The following is a 17,916-nucleotide window of genomic DNA, read 5'->3' on the forward strand; positions in this document are numbered from 1 at the left end:
ACAGAAGTCATTAAATATTGTAAATCTTGTGCATATTTCATTGCAGTATGGTAGTTTTCTGAGTTTTATACAGAAACTCATATTCTGAAACTCATACAGTCACTCATATTATGATGACACACTTTTCACTTACATGAAATACAGCCTCATCACTGACTGTGAGGCGACCTGCAAAGTCCCATCTATTATCCATGTGAGTCTGAACATGCTAGCAGCAATCGTGGTTGCTCCGTGTTTGTCTCTGTCAGGGCCTAGAGCGTGTGCTAACATTTGGATATCATCTTGAGCTGCTGAGGGATAAGAAATCAGATGTCAAGAATGCCAGATGATAAAACCTTTCTGCTCTATTTGTCCCAGAGGCAGAGGATGTTTTGAACTAGTGACGAATTGTGGTATCTTAAATGGAGTGATCTTTGTACTCCAGTGCGGACCCAAATTTAGCAAACTTCAACAACACACACACAAAATAAGAAATAGATGGAAGAGTCAGAGTCTTTGTGCAATTTTGTGCATAATTCATGCACAAATAACCTAGTTCCTGAGTGCAGGTGAAGCTGTCAGGGCTCTGCCTGTATTTCCTTGGCACCTGCCATTCCCTTGTGCTTTATAATCTGACTTCTGGTCTGTTTCCATGAGTGAAGCTGAGCTTACCCAGGAGAACAGTCTAGTATGACTTGTTGTTCCTGTACTCTGAACTATGAGGCCCAATGCGAGTTGAGAAATTTTTACCATCCCAGTCTCACATGTGCTGTTTCAAGTCTTGTCCGTGGATCTTCTCACTTCCACTTCTTTTTAGAAAACCTTCAGTCTTAGAACATTTCCGTATGTCTTTGTTCCAGTCACATCAGAGCATAAAAGCCCAATAGCAGATTATTTTCAAAATCTGGGTTTTTTAACGGTAGATTAGACCATGAGAGGGTTACCTGCAATCCATTGTAGAAGGCTTTTCTGTGCTTCAGAAGATGCATGGAGCTTTCTAAAATATACATGTGCAGGCTCCATCCTCAGAGATTCTGACCCTAGTTTACTTTTCTATCCTTGAAACTAGTATAATGTCAGATATCTTTTCGGTAGTTCTAAATCTTAGTTCCTGTTATTCTGTGAGCAATAATTAGATTTATCACACATCCTCACCCACAAGGAAAGCAACAGTTTGGAAGTATGCTGCAATGAAAACAGATATGAAAAAGGAGTTTTTCTTTATAGGAAAAAGTCTGCAGAAGTTGAACTCAGCCTTTTCCATGATTTCAATGAACAATTTAGCTCTTAGGAGTCACAGCTTCTTAAACATTGGTGTTTTATGTCTGTATAACAAAGGGACTCATTGTGGTATTTTTCTAAGGACAAAGGAAAAAGTGGCACATGATTTCACATCTTGGAGGACATCAAGTTGCTCATAGCATTGAAAAGGTGGTTTTTCCAGCTTCGAGGATCCAAAGAACTTAGAGTCAGTGTGGCTTAATGTACCAATGCATCTCTCCTCTCCCCAGCCATCCTTGGACCAACAAAATCTCATGCTAAGATGATGTCAGGAGAAAGGTAAGCCAGGAAGAATCACCCTTTCTCTGTTACACAAATAACATCTTACACACTCTATCCAAAGTGGCACAAGGCATAAATAGGAATTTTTAATGCTTGTAATCTTTAATAAGAGAGAGGAAGAACAAATAATATTATCTTTCAAATTTGTAGTTGGCAAAACAGTACAAGTTAAAAAAAGCAAGTGGTTTTCTTAATGTCAAGGGAAAAGATCCAAGAAAAGAATGTACATTAATGAAAAATCTTATAGAAAACAAACTACTTTCCAAAAATTAAGAATATTCTTTAAAACTTTTGGATTGCCCTATTTAACCTGATATTTTAATGATGACCAGATTTGCTTTGTGACACCAAGTTCATCTTCACCTATACAAGGTATAGCATTTTAGATCAGTTAATCTCTACATAATCTACTTGTATTATAATTAATGTTTTCTTATAAGGTTACATCAACTCAATTAGTTTTTTCTAGAAATCTATTCATCTCAATAGATGAATTTTCTTCCCTTAGGGGAAAAAGTGTTTTACATTAGGCTCATCTGTTATGAAAAGAGTATTTTTAAAATAATTGAAGAAATAATTTATATCATCCTTACAACTTTGATTAAACCTTCCAAAATGTTGCATGTAGACAGAACATGGTCTCTTAACTGGCTTATGTTTCTGGATTAGTCCACAGACTGGATTTTGAGGGGATTATCTTTCCCTGCTAAAGATTAAAAAATCATTTGGAATAAGTTAATCAAGTCTATCCAAAAATTTGTGTGAAAGATTTGGGTGGTATGTCTCAAGTCTTTAGTCTGCCTCTTTTCCACTGCTTCTGTGCCCTTCTTGGTGAATTTGCTTTCCCACCATAAGTCACTTAAGGAAAGCATTTATACCCTAACAAGATCAATGTGTTAGCAGACAAAATTCTCACTCCTTCCTCCCTTTCTCTCCATTTATCTTCCTATTTTTTTTATTTGTTAGTTCATTCATTTGCTCATCCTAGATACTATCATAACCAAGGAGTATCTTGTTTCTAGATTCTTCTCTGTTTGTCAAGAAGCTAACAAATGCTGACAGAAGAGAAGCCATTTTAAAACAAATACCACACATGACTTTGGATAATATTAATAAGATAATGTTTAAAAGACTATTTTCTCTAGTCTATTTTATGTTATTACTACATTGGAGATGAAATTGGATAGAACTCATCTCTCTAAGAAAACATCCAGATTCAATTCAAAGTGAATAATCGTACTGTTGACCACCATTTATTTCCCCTTGACCACTCTTAGTAATTTCAGCAGTGTTTTTAAAATTTAACACTCCATAATAGTTGAATTCCAAATCCTAAGGTCATCTGTGTGGATGAGAAAAATTTTTTGATGAGAAAATAAATTTATACATGATATATAGAAACGCGAAATGTCATCTCTGGGTGGCAGCACAAATTCACCAGCAAAAAGTCCTTCTAAGTAATGCCATTTCCTTTTGTTTTTTGAAAAAATGGATTGTGAAGTTGATGGTTCAACAATGTTCCATGGTTTAGAGTAGCCTGGTCATTTGGCAGCCCTTCTTCATGTACTTTTAGAAGAGGTTATAAATGCAGAATTGGTGATAACAATTAATTTGAATTAATTGTAAGACTGTGAACTAAATGCAAAAAAATTTGGTTAATTAATGCACTTGTGTCAATTTTTAAGACTTTCTCTAGTGAAGTTTCATAATGCACTAGTCTTCCTATTAAACATTCTTTTTAATGTCTTGGAAATAGTACCGAAGTTTATAAAAATTACAATTAATATCAACTTTGAGGTATAGTGAATATACTAGATAACAGAATCAATATTCATTGGAAAGATGAAATCAGATAAAATTTTGCCAATATTAATATATAATCATAAGATTATTAAAATAATATAAAAGACATCAGAAAGTATAATATTATAATGGCCTTAGCATTATGGATAATTCTAAGTGCAATAAAAGACAAAAAAAAGTTGTATGACTGTTAAGGCATACAATTACAGGTTGCATTAGTTGAAGCTTGGCATTGTTCACATCCAGAGACTTCCTGGGGTACTGTCTGCTGGTGAGACTAAACTTATGCCCAGTTCTAGGTGTCACACTCTAAAAGGGACACCACCATATGAGAGTATCAAAGAGAATCAGAGAAAGTAAAAAGAGAGTCTGGAAAGTATGTTATGAGAAAACACTTGAATGGCTTCCGAGTATTTGGTTTGGAACCACAAAGAACATGGCAACAGTGTTTGAATATTTGAAAGGCTACCATGTTGGGGAAAGAGACCTTTTTTTTTTGGAATAATTACTATAAGGAATGGGGGCTAGTTGCTGGAATAAGGAAAACGTTTCAATAAAAATCAGTACTAGTCAACAAGGTACTGCTCATTGTTAATTCCTCATCTCTGGTAGTGCTCACCCAGTTATCCAGTGTGAATGATCATCTGTCACAGGTTGTTGTAGAAAAAGTCCCCTCCCCTCTGCTACTAAAAGCCTCTCAGAACCTTCCAGTCCTGAAAAGTTTTTAAATTTCTACTTTCTGATGCTTAGTGACTTAGGCTAATTGTCAAAATGAGTGACTGTACTTTTGCTTTTAAATTTGGATTGATTTGATTGATTGACTAATTGATTGATTTTTGGTCACAGTATGGCATACCCAAATTGTTAAACAGGGCCTTTTATAATTTTTTAAAAGTTGCAACTCCTGATAACTACTTGGGTATAAATTTTAATGATGTTAGACAAATGAAATAGTCATGTATGATATACTGTGGTCCAGAGTTTTAGGAAAGATAACTGATTTAAAACAAACCTAAAAACCATGTATATATAACAATAATTTGCTGAGACATGTTTCCCCCCCCTTTTTTTTACCATAGTTTTTCATACATCTGATACTTCACAAACATAGAGTTGAAATGATACTCAGATTATTAATGTTTGTGGTTCTGTGAGTTATTTGGAGAGACTCCAATCTTGCCAAGTGCATTTAAAAAAGTGACTTCATTTTCAAATGAAAGATTTTTATGTGACTAACAGTGTGAAATTGTTTATTACTATCAGAGAACATTATGCCTATATTATATTGATTTATATTAATAATTAAATTTCTAAATTAAATAGCAAATATAAATAATGTTAGCTGGTTTATCATTTATGTTCATTGCATTTTTTAGTGTAATACTGAATTAATTCTCATTTAATTAACATTGTAAAGCAATGGTCATTTAAAAAAAAAACTCATAATAAGAAAAAAGAAAATGTAGGCAACAATAGTACTTGAATTTTTTGTTTTGTGCTATTATTGAGGGAGAAGGACCCATATTGCCTTGGCAGAGAACCTAATATAGCATTTATTTCCCCTACTACCATAGGAGCTTATTTTCAAAACAACTGAGAAATAACGAAAAATAAATATACAGCAAAAGGTTTTAGGAATTAAATGAAAACTTTTAACAGATGCCTTTAGGCATTCATTCTTTGACTAGATAGTATCCTCAACAATTTATTTTCACCAGGGGCAATGGGCAGAGTTGCCCTTTATCCGCACTTTTATTTTCTGTGGTAATAGGGCCTTTGGGTGAGGCTGGCTATACATTCCATAAATATAACTGTTATTGACGTAAATGGAGTGAAGAATATAAACCAGCATTCATTGTTGAAGATCTTATAATGTTTGTCACTCACCTAGACTTCTTGTTTACAGTCTCTGAGGACGAAATTGAGGTTTCAGCGTTAGTCTGACTCTACGTATTTTTCTTTCTCTAAATTGTAGTCATTCCCTTGTGCATTCAGTCCTACCCCTGAGGTTACATCTTTCATTTTGCATTAGCAACTCACCATTTCAAATATTTATATATTCAGGTTAACAGCTGTCTAGGGAAAAATAGTGTGTTGTATGCTTACATCCTTTTTACCTGCTCCAATTTTTTTTTATTAATTTTTTATTTTTAAAGGCAATCAGGGGAGGCTGGGGGGGGGGCGCGGCACATGGCTTTCTTTTGTAATATTTGGAAGAATGCATTTTAAAAAGTCATCCTAAAGAAATTTGTCCTGTTTACTTGATTTTAAGTTTCAGTATAGGTATAAAAGGAAGTTAATTTAAAATGGTTTAAATAGTCATATGATTCAAAATGAGAATTTATGAAAACCTACACAGTATAAAGTATTCCTTCAATTATTTTCTCACATATGACCAGTTTCTGCTTTCCCTAGGTAGCTACTGTGAAAGTTTTGTGCCCTTACAGAGTTTTGTTTATGCATGTACTTGCCACTACTATAGATATTTGTCTTTCATTTATACTAAAACATTTTATTTTACATACTATCCTGTATTTTTTAAATTCAAATCTTTCCATTACTATGTAGAGCACTTTTTCATTCTTTTTTTACAGTTACATAGCTTTCCATTGCAGTGCCATGAATGACTCGACTTGTCCCATATTGATGGATGTTTATATTGTTTCCCAATCTTTCACTATTACAGTGCACAATGACTCACTTTAATTCCACACTGGTTTCACACTTGAGCAATGATATTTGTAGGCTAAATTCCAAATAGTATTTAAAAATTTTTAATTTTCAGTTCAAGAAAGAGTTCATTATTATTTCTTAAAAATTCTACAAGATTGACACTAGCCCCTCCCCTCTTTTGCAACTTTAGCGCTTGAAATCAAAACGTTTTCTGCCTGGTCTAATCTTGCACAATTTTCTTCTGCATCTGCTCAAGAGACTGGGCCTCCTAAAGCAGAACCCCTGGCTGGGACCAATTGAGCTTCTACAACCTTAAGCTATCTTTGTGGTTCAGAGAAGTATTGCTTTTACAAACTGATCCTCTGATACTACATGTCTTCTTGAATTACCATTTCATTGTTTAAGAACAGGTCTCTTCTAAGCTTGAGAGGAAGAGTTCTTTATTCTTTTACTAAATTGGTCAGCCAAAGAACAGCTTTTGGTGAATAAAAGATATTCTCATTTTAGCAAATGAAGGGGAAGTTCTATTCCCTCCAGTCCAATGCAAAATGTTGTTATTCCTTAAAAATGTTCTAAGTGCTCAAAGTGCTGGAAACTGTTCAGAACATACCACAGAACCCAGTTCCTCCCTACATTCAAAATGTTTACATTCTAAAAATGACAAGAGAGGGAAGGTTGGGAAGGTAGCTAGATCCGGAACAGATGGGCACATATGCCCTCTCTCCTTACCAAATGCAGTCCTATGGATGGCTCAACAGTTAATGTAGATTTCTCTTTCCTAAGTTTTATAAGTAACTCTGCTGTGCACAGCCAAATGACTTGAAATGTGAAGATGTAATGCCTCTTTGCTGTGCCCTGCTGTTCAAATGTTCTCAGCTTTGACAATTTATCTTGCTGGAAAATGTCTTCAGAATGTCAGTCACTTCAGTTTCCATGCTTGCCATTTGCATGTTGCACACCTGCTGGTATCCTCGGTTGTGATCTATTGTTATTTTTCTGCGGGGGTGTGGGGAAGGTACAGTACTGCATTTGCAGACTTGGAGTTCAGTTTGTGTGCAGTTTGGAAATGATTCTTGTGAGCCCAGCTAGTCTTTTTTTAACATCATTATCACCTACAAACAAATGTTTACTGAGTGCCTGGTGAAATTTTAGTGCTACATTAGCCACTTAGGGAGATAATCATAGCTAAATGAAAAGACAAGTTCTTTGTCCCAAAAGGATTAAGGCCCATATGAGAATACACATAGACATATAGGCACACAGATTCACAAAGGAATACTCACAAACAATATCATCTGGCGAACACAGGTACAGATATTCCAGTTAAATAAAAATGTGTTTATAGTAGATGCATCTGCTAAGGAGTGGGAGATAGGGTCGGGGGAGACATGAAGAGAAATAACGTTGTGCCCTATATGCTTCTCTATTGTTTGGTTTTTCAATGAGCAGGTGATCCTTGTCTAATTAAAGATAATAATTTAAAAAACAGCAATAAAATAATTTTATGTAACTTCATATCAATTAGGATACTTTTGGCTGCAAGTACTAGAAAACCCATCTTAAAATTAGTTGAAATAATAAAGCATTTATTACTCGACCTAGTAAAATCACAGAGTAGGATAGTGTCAGGGCTGGTTAATCCAGTGGCTCAATGATGTCATCAGTGACTGAATTTCTTTCCCTGTCTCTGCTCTGCCTTAGAAGAGGTGCCCCATCAGGGGCGTAGCAATAATCAGAAGCTGGAAATGGAAAGATGGTGCGCCCTTCTGTGTCAGGTTTCCCCCATGTCTCTAAAATCTTTCAGTTTTGAAAACTTCAAGCCTATGTCCTTCCCAGCTTTGATGATTATCAACATTTTGCCAATCTGTTTCATTTATTCCTTTCCTCCACTTTCCACTTTTTTTTTTTTTACTGGACTATGTTAGACCAAACATCACATATTTTACCCATGTAGTTACCAAATAGTTCAGCATGCATTTAGCAAATACAAACTTTTTAACATAATCATGTATATTTATCACACATAAAAGTAATAATTCCTTAAAATCATTTACTACTATGTTCAATTTTCCCCAAATGTCTAAAGAAAAAAAAAAGAATCCATATAAGATCCATACACTGCTTGCTGATTGTTATATTTGTCTAAGTCTCTTTTTGGGTTTCCCTGGTAGCTCAGCTGGTAAAGAACCTGCCTGCAATGCAGAAAACCCCAGTTCAATTCCTGGATCAGGAAGATCCCCTGGAGAAGGCATAGGCATGTGCTTCCCTGGTGGTTCAGACAGTAAAGAATCTGCCTGCAATGCAGGAGACCTGGGTTCGATCCCTGGGTTGGGAAGATCCCCTGGAGGAGGGCATGGCAACCCATTCCAGTATTCTTGCGTGGAGAATTCCCATGGACAGAGAAGCCTGGTGGGCTACAGTCCATGGGGTCACAAAGAGTCAACATTGAGTTATATTTATTCTGTAGACCATCCACATACTAGATTTGGCTGATTGCTTCCTTGTGATGCATTGAACTTCATCCTCTTCCTCATATTTAAGTATTTAAATATCAAGACTTAAACAGATTCAGATTCACTTTTATTTTATTTTGTAGGAATAAGTAGGAATAATTTCATAATTGATACTGTGTACTTCCTAAAAGTCCAAATCAGAAGACAGGTAATAACTGGTTGTTTTACTGTTAGTGATATTATGATTCATCAATGGATTCAGAAGTTGTCAATAAGATCCATTCTTTATAAAGTTCTGCATTAGCTTTTGCATAATGTTTTGTCATCTACTGATGGTTGTTGCCTAGATTAATTATTCTCTTAAAGGTTGCATTTGTTAGTTGCAATTCTTGAATAAAGAAGAATTTTTCCTTATAAACTAACTTGTTGCTCAAAATATAGGAAAGAGAGAATAAATGCTTGATACTTCCTTTTCCTGGCCTTGAAAAAAAAGTGATAAAATGTGTCCATCAATCCATCTTCAGAATTTTCCCTTTACTTCTTTTAAAAAATTTTTTGGCTGTACCCTGAACTATGTGGGATTTTAGTTCCGCTACCAGGAATTGAACCTCTGCACCCTGCATTGAAAGCTGGAGTCTTAACCACTGAACCATCAGGGAAGTCCCTCCTTTTATTTCTTTTTGGTCATTTTTAGGTAGTACATGTCTATTCCTAAAGTAATCATTTGCAAGGGAAGTAGAATTACCACTATTGAATCAGACAAGCTTATCTTCTTGGGATTGACTAGAAGCCCAGATTTTTGAGAAGATGATACTGGCTTGTATTTGAATAAATTGAATGCTATTAGTAATGAAAAGGCAGAGAACTCGCTAGTGGGTAGGTACTACAATGCATGGTGGAACATAACTGTCTATACGCGTGTGATTGTCACTTCCTTATTCTTTGCTCAGTAACAAGCTACCTGAATTTACTAAAATAAACCTCATCCTTTACCTGTATATTCTGAGTACTGTTTAGTTTCCTTGACCCTTTACTTTTACATGTTAATAAAATCCACTACAACTTTTAATGAGTAATCTACTTTCTTCTCTCTCCAATGGCTTGCCTTTGCTTTATGATCCCATGGCCTGACTCCTTTCCTGGGATGAATCTGAGCACCACTGAGCTCTTGTTGTCCAAGCCACCTTGTTTGAAGTATTTGAAACATTTATGTGAAATCTAGGCATAAAAGAACACTATAAAGATAATTTTTAGCATAGATGTCAGATTTCCAGAGTATAGTGTTTTATCCCATCAGCTATATTTTAGCTAACTTGAATGGTAGTTTCACTACTAAACTGATGTCCTCCTAATTACTGTGATCTTTTCTTCACAACATGGGGGTGATGTTTTGAATACCTCCGGACAGATTGTTCATTGGTTTGCCCATATATTTGAAGTCATAAGAGATCAGACCAAGAGACTGATTATGGGGGGCAACAAGTGGGTTGGAAAAATTAGGTGAGCCCAAAGAAGTATTCTATGTTGGTTTTCTGAGAGATGAGACAAAGGAAAATAGTTTAGGGGGAAAGCCAGGATCATATTCCAGGGAGACTGGTATAAATACAAGCTGAAATTGTGAGGGGTGACTGTATAGTAGAATTAATAACAGTTGTATGCCAGGACTGTTGGGAGGATAATATCCAACCAATTTTTTTGAGACTTAGGATGTCCCAAGCCATTTTCTAAGCACTCTTATATTAACTTTGAAGAGTTTTATTACCACTTGTGGGCTTCCCTTGTAGCTCAGTCAGTAAAGAATTTTCCTGCAGTGCAGGAGACCTGGGTTCGATCCCTGGGTCGGGAAAATCCCGTGGAGAAGGAAATAGCAATCCACTCCAGTATCCTTGCCTGGAAAATCTCATGGTCAGAGGAGCCTGGTGGGCTGCAGTCCATGGGTTTGCAAAGAGTCAGGCATGACTGAGCAGACTAACACTTACTTATTACTTATTTTTCAGAGAAGTTTTAGGACAAATACTGTTGATTCCAACTATATGGATTCCTGAAAAAGGCAAAACTGTGGCAATAGTTAGAAAAATCAATGGTTGCTAGGGGTTATGTGGAATTAGAGATGAATAGGTGGAGCACAGAGGATTTTTAGGGCAGTAAAACTACTCTGTATGATACTATAATGATGGACACATGTTGTACATCTTTCAAAATCCATAGAATATATAACACCAAGATTGAACTATAATGTAAACTATAAGCTTTGGGTGGCAATGGGGCAGTCCATGCATACGTAGGGACAAAGGGTATATGGAAAAACTCTTTACTGTCCGCTCAATTTTGCCAGGTACTTCAAATTGTCCTAAAAAAAAAAAATCAATTATGTTTTTTAAAATGAAGCTTCTTTGGGAGTTTCCTAAAGTTTCTGAGCATTAATTCTTGCTCTTGAGAGCTTATGGCTGGCCTTCTTCCACTTTTCCCAAGACCTGATGGTTCAGACTTTTAAAAATTCTATGAATTATTTTATCAAGTTACTTTTCATTCTTAAGTTAGCCAGAGTGGGCTTCTGTTGTTTATAAACAAAGAACTGTAACTGCATACCCCCACACACTGATCCATGTTCTATGGGTCATTATTTGAAAAAGCATTTGACTTACAAATTGTAGTCACAACTTGGCCAAATGGAAAGAAGTTTTAAGGTTATTCAAAACCAATTAAAATTTCAATACACTTTGAACATGAATTTTCACTGCTACCAAAGTGAAGTTATCTTCACTTTTTACAAACTCAGGACAGTAAGAACATTAGAAGATATTTGTAATATTTGTAGGTAGACATACTGTTACATTGCTTTCCTGGAGTCTCAGTTGGTAAAGAATCTGCCTGCAATGCAGGAGACCCAGGTTTGATCCCTGGATTGGGAAGATCCCATGGAGAAGGAAATGGAACCCACTTGAGGATTCTTGCCTGGGAAATCCCATGAACAGAGGACCCTGGCAGGCTACAGTCCATGGGGTCATAAGAGTCAGACATGACTTAGTGACTAACCACCATAGTTACATACAGTATATTTTTGTGTCTATAAATTTTACCTACAAAACAACAATTTCATGTGGCTCAACTTACTATATACATGAAAGAGAGTCAATACTTTTCTCTTTCTTTTCATTTTTGAAATTTCTGTGTTCTCAGGAGTTAATATGTATAGGCAGCAGGATGGGTGAAAGGGAACTCATGAAAATATAGGAAAAGAAGAAAGGGTGAAAGTAAGATTTAGTTAGGAAGAGGTCAAGAATACTTGAAGAATGGGAAATGAAGTGAAGAGAAGTTGCTTAGTCGTGTCCGACTCTTTGCGACCCCATGCACTGTAACCTACCAGAGGAAACTGGTATGGGGCTTTCCAGGCAGGAGTACTGGAGTGGGTTGCCATTGCCTTCTCCAAAAGAATGGGAAAGGTGAAGTGCAAAATGGAGAGAAAAGACAAGTGCAAAGTTTAGGGTCTAGCAGGCTCATCTGGCCTCTCTCTGACCACCATGCTGTTTAGTCTCTGTGTAGCGACCCTCTTACAGGGTCCAGTTTGTAAAATTTGCTTATAGATATGCTAATTTCTGGGCTTCCCAGGTGGCACTGGTGGTAAAGAACTTGCCTACCAATGCAGGAGACAGAAGACATGGGTTCTGTCTCTGGGTTGGGAAGATTCCCCTGGAGAAGGGCATGGCAACCCACTCCAGTATTCTTGCCTGGAGAATCCCAAGGACAGAGGACCCTGGTGGACTACAGTCCGATGAGTCAGATGTGACTGAAGTGATTTAAAACACGTGTACACATACTAATTTCTAAGAGGAAGCGTATTTTCAGATAGGAATAAATGATACTTTTTTCCTTCTAAGTAATTATCAGTAAAACTTTCAAAGCCTGTTATGGGTAACAACATGATTACATTTACTCCATTTACTGAGAGTCAACTGTAAACTAAGAACTCACTTGATCCTCCCAACAACCCAGTGTGCTAGGTTTTATTACTCTGATTTTTACAGATATGAAATCTCTAATTTAAAGAGTTTAAATAACTTTCCCAAATCTTTCTGCTGTTTGGTATGTGAATAAAACTGCAACCCTGGCCTGGTCTGTATATTTATGCCTACCTCACTCACCAGTAGCTGCCTCAACCGTTTTTCTTTTTATCCTCTCTTTAAATTGAGGGGCATGCTCAAGAAGCAATGCTGGAATTTTTCAGAATAGGGCAAAGAGGCTATGAATCTTCTTACATTAATGTTTGTTCCTGTTATGTTTCTTATGGATTTTTTCCATGTTTCTGATTTTTACTGTTTTAAACTAATGACCTAATCAAACATTTACAACTTTATTACTTGTACCCCAGTGTCCTTGTTTTCTATATAATTTGACAACTGTATTCTATATTTCTCAACTTTTTTTAAAAGGAACTGTTTCCCTACCAGTCCAACCTCAGTTCAGTTCAGTTCAGTCACTCAGTCGCATCTGACTCTTTGAGACCCCATGGACTGCAGCACGCCAAGCCTCCCTGTCCATCACCAACTCCTGGAGTTTACTCAAACTCATGTTCATTGAATTGGTGATACCATCCAACCATCTCATTCTCTGTTCTCCGCTTCTCCTCCTGCCTTCCATTTTTCCTAGCATCAGGGTCTTTTCAAATGAGTCAGTTCTTCACACCAGTCCAACCTAGAACAAACCAAATTGTCTAGTATTTATTAAGTGCAAATAACAATATGCTCACTCCTCTGTAAGTGTTGTGGAGAGGCAGAAGTTATGGAAGATTTGGTTCCTACCCTCAGGAAGCTTCCAAGCTAGCTAGGATTATAAAATTAACCAAGAGGAAACAATAACAAGTGGTATAGAACAATATTTGTTGAAGTATGAGGTGGAGATTAAAAAAGTGTAAGAATTTACAGAAGTGAGAGATTGTTGGGGTTTGGAGTTGCCGTGAGAAATGTGGGGTTTCAGTAGGGTCTTTATGAAGAGTATCCCATGAATGCATGGAGAGGAGATACAATACTCCAGACCAGGGGAGCACGAGTAAAGGTAAGCAGCAGAAATGTTTAATACCAGGGAATAAGATTAATATGATAGATAATCTGCGTCGAGGCTTGCTGGTCTTATATTCGATGTGTGCCAACAATTGTCTTTCTATGCCATATACGTTTTGGTATCTGTCAGCCATAGTCCTCTTGCTTTTCAATATGATTTTGATTATATCTCACTTTTATTACTGTAAAGGCTACATACTTTGGACTTTATTATTTACTTTGTGGTCATGAAATAAATAGTATTTGGAGTTTATAAATAGTTTCATGTATATATCCCAGTATGTAGCACCTTACTAGGCATACGACTGGTGCCCAGTTAATGTCAGTAGTGGGATGATTGACTGTAAAACCTGAGCTTAATCAGGTTTTACAAAAACTATTCTTCTAAAGTCACCTCTTTTATATAGTCAGAGTGATATAAGAAGGGAAGGACTCAGATAGATGTCACCATCCCAATGACTTGTAAGACTGGGTTGAAATGTTTTCTTTTCTCTTGTATATGAGGAGAAAAGCGAAGGTGAGGGCAAGAAAGCATCCTGTCTTTTTAGAAAAGACACCTTAAGCCTCTAGGTGTGAGAGGTTTTCCAAGTGATAGGAGGGTGCATGGCTTTGCTTCCAGTTTGCTAACACTGCCCCGTGGTGATAAGATCGTACATACCACGGCAGACCTGTGGGCGGCCTCACTTGCAAGCACCTCAGAGATGTGCTCCCCTGGTAACCAAGCCATGAAATCAGATTTTGTTTGCAGGCTGACTGGCTTATATGTCTCTTTGAAAGCAGGTATGTCTCAGGTATGTATTTCCAGCACAACAGCTTCATCGGCTATAGCTAATAAATTCTTTACTGAGACCAACTTTACTGAGCACTGGCATGAAAAGGAAGTGCTCCTGGGGTGAAGACATTTCAAAGACATTTTAATACAGTGGCCCCATGTGGAGGGTATTAATCTTTCTCGTGATTTCCTCTTATTGTAACAATGGAAAAGGCTTCTAATGTATGAACCTCGTTAAATCAGTCATCTTGGGAATTTAGATGCACAGTGTGATAAAAGCAACAACTTTCTTCACCTTAGGGCAATTTTCCATATGTTTTGGAAGTTAGGATTTAGGGAAAATAAGCTGTTGAATGGATTTATCATTCAGTTTCAAATGTATTATTTGAATTGTTCACTCTATTAGCCAAAAGAAATAGAAAGTCCTAAAAAGCTAATAAAGATGTTTCATTTTTAGATAATATTTATTTGTTTATACGACTGCTTTGGACATTCCTTTTGTATCTTTTAAGCTGTAACTACACTGACAAAATATAATAGGAAATGTATTCATTTGGAGGAGGGAGCTGTTTATTCTGGTCTTTATTTACAATTCTTCGCTATTTTTGTTCAAGAATTTAACCGCTATTATCTGACAAAGCAGTATTGTGAAAAAGATTAAAAATGGTGAGGAAAATGCTTATGTCAAAATATCCTAAGAGACACAGACTTTGTCTAGACGTAACTTCTTCCTGTTTGTATATGGCAAAGTACACTGAAAAGGAACACCAACTTCCAGAATATTTTAAATTTGGGCCTAAATGCACATGGGTTATGCCTACACAACTACAACATTAGTACTGGCAGGTGGGAGTGACAAATTTGTAGGAGGCACTGTTTTAATGCTATAATGAGATTGGCCAGAAGAAATTCACAATTAAAGCATTTGCTTTAAATCTCTGCTGCTATATTAGGGAAGGAAGTTGATTCAGAATGTTAGCTTTGATTTGCTTTTATTAAATGCCATCCATTATTTGCCTGCCGGCTGGAGTATATCTGGGCATTTCATAGCAAGATGGAAAATATGCCAAGTCCAAGAGTTCTTAGGAGCACATTTGTAGACCTATGGCTAAACCATGTTGGAATTAATTTGGTCAAAGGTTATTTATATTGCTAGATCTCTCTTGAGCTCTCTGCCTGAATTATGGATATTGGTTCCAGGAATACCTAGATGGGATCTATAGACCAAATGCGAAACTTATGCTCTGAACTCAAGAATTCCAAAAATCGATATCATATCGAACTGGTTTTCTCACTGCTTTTTCATAGTTCCTGGTTTGGTATTTTTGGAAGTTATATTAACTCTTTCAGAGACATTGATGCTGTATGTATATAAGAAGCATTTTCTAATTATATCTTAGTCCATCATTTAGCTTTTTTCCAGTTTGAATTGTGCTCGTTAAATGACAGTCAGGTATTAAAATCAGAGACAAAACATTTACTGGAACAAAACTGTTTCATTTAAAATTAATCCATGCTTAGTATTAGGAAATTTTAAATATGCAATTATTTCTCAAAACTTATGTAATATATATATATATATCTACATATATTACAAACATTTTCAGAACTGAGATTATATTTTGTAGCCTCAGAGAAGTGTAGAGCCATTTAATAAATATTAATTGTATTACTTCCCATCCTGAAGATCACCGACTCTATAATTTTTTATTGTTTGTTTGCTAAACACTGATTTTCTTTGGAAAAAGAGTTTAACTAAGCACTAGATCATTGAAAGAGAAGTATAACATTGTAAATATTTTTACGTGGCTAAAGGCTTACATGACATCTAGGTAAACTTACACTATCTATTAGCTGACATCTTAGATCTCCATGGCTCAGAGAAAAGTGACAAGCGTGGGAATGAGGTAAACCATCAGGATAAGTGGTTTTATCTAGGGTCTAACTGAGCAGTGGTTATTTCCCAAACAAACTTATCTTGTAAAAGGGTGGTATCTCATGTATTTTCAAATAAGAATACCATTTTCTTCTTCCTTCTCTTCCCCTTTGCCCCTTTCTATCCCCCACCACCTTCTCCATCTCCATACTTGTCTTCTTCCACAGAGTCTGATCCTAGTATGTTACCCGCAGTGGGCTATTCTGTGGTCTTGGCCTGCCATCAACTCTCTAACAGTATTTCCTTCCATAATGATCTGTCTACTAGGTACAAATGAAGTGGCTTAGGACACAGCCTGTGTTTTTGCTGTAGTTCTCTGGGGGAGCTGGAGTGAGCAAGTCTCTGGTCTTTATTTATTTGGCTTTTGCATAATTTTTGAGATGTGAGAATGTGAACTGATACTTACATGGTTACTAGAGTCGCAGGGAATTCTGAAATAGAGGTTTCAGTTCTGTTAGAAAAGCTTTGTGAGAAGGAGAGATAAATGAGAAGAATATGCCCTGAACATTGATGCTTAGCTAACAATGGTGTTGGAGAAGGGAAAGGGAGCAGGACTCTTAGAGGCTGCAGGACTGGCTTCTTTTCTGGGCAATGCAAAGAGCAGCCACAAAGCAAGACCTTTGCTGAGTGGAGGGAAAGTCCTTTTAAATCCAATCACAGACAAGAAGGAGTGTGAGCAGTTTAGGAGCTAGCAGGAAGAGGAGAGAAGAAGTTGATGCTTTGGTGGAAGGCTTGGAGACAAATACCACTTTATAGTATTGACTATTGTATTGTACTGTAAACTGTTATACTATATGAGCTTTCCTGGTGGCTCAGTGATAAAGAATCTGCCTGCAGTGCAGAAGATGCAAGAGACACGAGTTTGATGCTTGGGTCAGGAAGATGCCTTGGAGGAAGACATGGTAACACACTCCAGTACCAGGAAAATCCCATGGGCTGAGGAGCCTGGTGGGCTACAGTCCATGGGGTTGCAAAGAGTCAGACATGACTAAAGCAACTGAGCACGCACACATTATATGATGTTGTTTTTCAGTCACTAAGTCGTGTCTCACTTTTTGCTACCCAATGGACTGCAGCACGCCAGGCTCCTCTGTCCTCCATTATCTCCTGGAATTTGCTCCAATTCATGCCCATTAAGTTGGTGTGCTACCTAACCATTGGATCTTTCTCATCTTTGGCTGTCCCCTTCTCACCAGAATTTCCTAGGTGCCTTAGTGGTAAAGAATCTGCCTGCCAATGCAGGAGATATGGATTTGATCCCTGGGTCAGGAACACCCCCTGGAGAAGGAAATTGCAACCCATTCCAGTATTCTTGCCTGGGACATCCCATGGATAGAGCAGACTGGTGGGCTACAATCCATAGGGTCACAAAGAGTTGGACATGACTTAGTGACTAAACAATACATATATATGATTCATTATCATAAAGCTAAGTATATTGTCCAAAAGCATTACGATGAAATGCTAAATAGATATAATGGTGGTATTACTACTATACTCATATGCTTTAGCCTTGGTGCCAAATATGCCCAGGAAACTTTCATATAGAACATGGAGTATACTTGCTCCATGCATGTATTTCTGATTTAAAATAGGGTAATAACAAATTGGGTAAGAGTGTATGCCAATCTATACAAGGAAATTCTAAACTTGTTTTTAAAAGAGAAGCGTCATTTGTTA

Source organism: Capra hircus, chromosome 7 (assembly GCF_001704415.2).
Source record: "Capra hircus breed San Clemente chromosome 7, ASM170441v1, whole genome shotgun sequence".
Lineage (NCBI taxonomy): Eukaryota > Metazoa > Chordata > Mammalia > Artiodactyla > Bovidae > Capra > Capra hircus.